Genomic DNA, 2,489 nt, shown 5'->3' with positions numbered 1-2,489 from the left:
CCAGGATTTGAATTCTATCAACAAATTCTTTCTACAGAGCAATGTGCATTTCTTATGTATCCTTCTAGAGAAATTTTTGTGCACATGAATGCTTTTAGATATAAATTTCCTTCTTTTCCCCCAAATCATGCCAGAAACATTATTTTTTAACATACGTCTTAGATATTATTCTGCTTTAGTATTTGTAAACATGCTTTAGATTCTTCATAATGGTTACATGGTATTCTATTGTATAAATATTCTAACATTTGATTAACTAGTCTCTGGAAATTTAGGTTATCATTAGATCTGGAATACATACTCTACACCCATTTCATTCCATGTGTGCGTTTGTTATCTAGCTAAAGGGTAAAGTCCTGTATTTGGAATTTCTGGGTGAAACAATAAAGGCATTTTAATTCTGGATGTGTTATGAAGCTGTTCCTCAAGGTGATGTACCGATTTACATTTACATCAACATAATTTGTTTCTCTATCCCTTTGCCAGTACAAATTGATTTGTGGACCCCTCCCTGCCACTGGTGTTTTCCGTTGGCTAGTGTTTTACTTAGGATTTTTGTTGTCATTGTTGTTATTCATAGACGAGATTTTCCTGGAGTTGGGTGTTTTATCTTTATTAAATTTTGTATCAGTGTTATGCTGACTTCATAGAAAGAACTCAAAAGCTTTGCTCCTTTTTTTCTCTCACTCTGTTAACATTTTAAATAGCATTGGTGTTATCATTTCCTTAAACGATTGGTAGAATTACCTGGGAAACGGGTGTGTGTGTATACTTATGTCTATTTTTGACAATGTTCTCCATCTTTTAAATAGAAGTTGCTGTTTTAGATTTTTTTTTCCCAAAACATACACATTTATGTGACATATTTCCCTGGAAAATTATCCATTTTATGAAAATTACAAATTTATCTGAATAGAGTTGGCCAATCTGGTCTCAAGTTTCTTTGAGTTTCTTTTGAATCCTTGTTTTTCTCATCCAAAATCATTTTTTTTAATGTGTGCAAGAGGCCAGTGATGTATGCATGTGTGTGTGTGTGTGTGTGTGTGTGTGTGTGTGTGTATGCATGCTTTTTCTTTAATCTTCACTATTTATTTACAATTTTAAAAACTTACTTTTCCCCCCAAAACAACCTCAAAACTTTATCACGCTATTCTAATTTATTTGTGTTCTTGACTTTGATTCTTTGCTCTGATTTCCTTATTTTTATCTTTTTATTCTTTTTTTGTTGTTGTTGTTGGTGCTGGGGATTGAACCCAGGGACTTGTGCATGCTAGGCAAACACTCTACCAACTGAGCTATATCCCCAGTCCAATTTAATCGTTTTAATCTATTTCTCACTTCTTGAGTTGTTTTATTAAATCATTCATTTTCATTCTTTGTTATTGTGTTAGGTTTTTACCTCTGTGAACAAAAGACATGACAAGAATAACTTAGAGGAGGAAAAGTTTATTTTGGCTCATGGTTTCAGAGGTTCAGTCCATGGTTGGCCAATTCCATTGCTCTGGGCCCAAGATGAAGCAGAATATCTTGGCCCAAAGGTGTGGTGGAGGAAAACTTCTCACTTCGTGGCAGCTGGGAAACAGAGGCTGGGGAAGGGGCCCATGGGAGATGTGCCCTTCCAGTTATGCTCCCAGTGTCTTACCTCCTCCAGTCATGCCCCATCTGCCTACAGTTACCACCCAGTCAGTCCATTTAAATTAGGATGAACCTACTAGGTTACGGCTCTTGTAATCTAATCATTTAACCTTTGGCATAGTCCTACATTTAATGGGAGCTGAATTGGCAAACCAAAGCAATTACTTATTAACAGTAGTATTAAGGTTTTGATTTTTCTCATGGCACTGCTCTATCTTTTGCCCACAGGTTCTATAATATGACTTCATGGCTATTTTCTCCTACACTACAGTTTCAGTATTGTCCTCCTTTGTCTCAAGAGTTATTTAATAGGAAGTTTAAAAATTTTCATACTGCTTATTAAAATAGATTTTATTTTCTAGAGCATTTTTAGGTTCACAGTAAAATTGAGCAAAAGAACAGAGAATTCCTATACATTTGCCCCTAACACAAGCATAGCATCTCCCATTAAAAATATCACCCACCAGAGGGGTAATTTTATTATAATTGATGAAACTATATTCACACATCATTATCACCCAAAGCCACAGTATATGTTAGTGTTCACTCTTGATCTTATACATCTGATGGGCGTGGATAAATGTGCAATGACAAGTATCCATTATTGTTCTATCACACAGAATAGTTCCATTGCCCTCGAAGTTCTCTGTGCTCTACCTTTTCATCCCTTTCTATCCACTAACACCTGGCAACCACAATTTGTCTCACTGCTTCTATGGTTTGGCCTTTTCTAGAATGATATATATTTGGAATCATACACTATATAGGCTTTTTGGGTTGGCTTCTTTCACTTAGTAACACACATTTTTCTCCACAGCTCTTCATGGCTAGGTAGCTCATTATTTTTTTTTAGC

General features: G+C 35.4%; 1 non-coding gene across 1 annotated transcript; it reads right to left on the bottom strand.

Moving 5' to 3' along the window:
- Positions 1-1,232: 1,232 nt before the first annotated feature.
- Positions 1,233-1,304, bottom strand: Trnaa-agc (transfer RNA alanine (anticodon AGC)). The gene has a single exon. It is a non-coding gene; the product is annotated as a tRNA-Ala (tRNA).
- Between the last annotated feature and the right edge of the window lie 1,185 nt (positions 1,305-2,489).

This window comes from Sciurus carolinensis, chromosome 2 (genome assembly GCF_902686445.1).
Source record: "Sciurus carolinensis chromosome 2, mSciCar1.2, whole genome shotgun sequence".
Lineage (NCBI taxonomy): Eukaryota > Metazoa > Chordata > Mammalia > Rodentia > Sciuridae > Sciurus > Sciurus carolinensis.
This window is presented reverse-complemented; position numbering and strand designations above follow the sequence as displayed.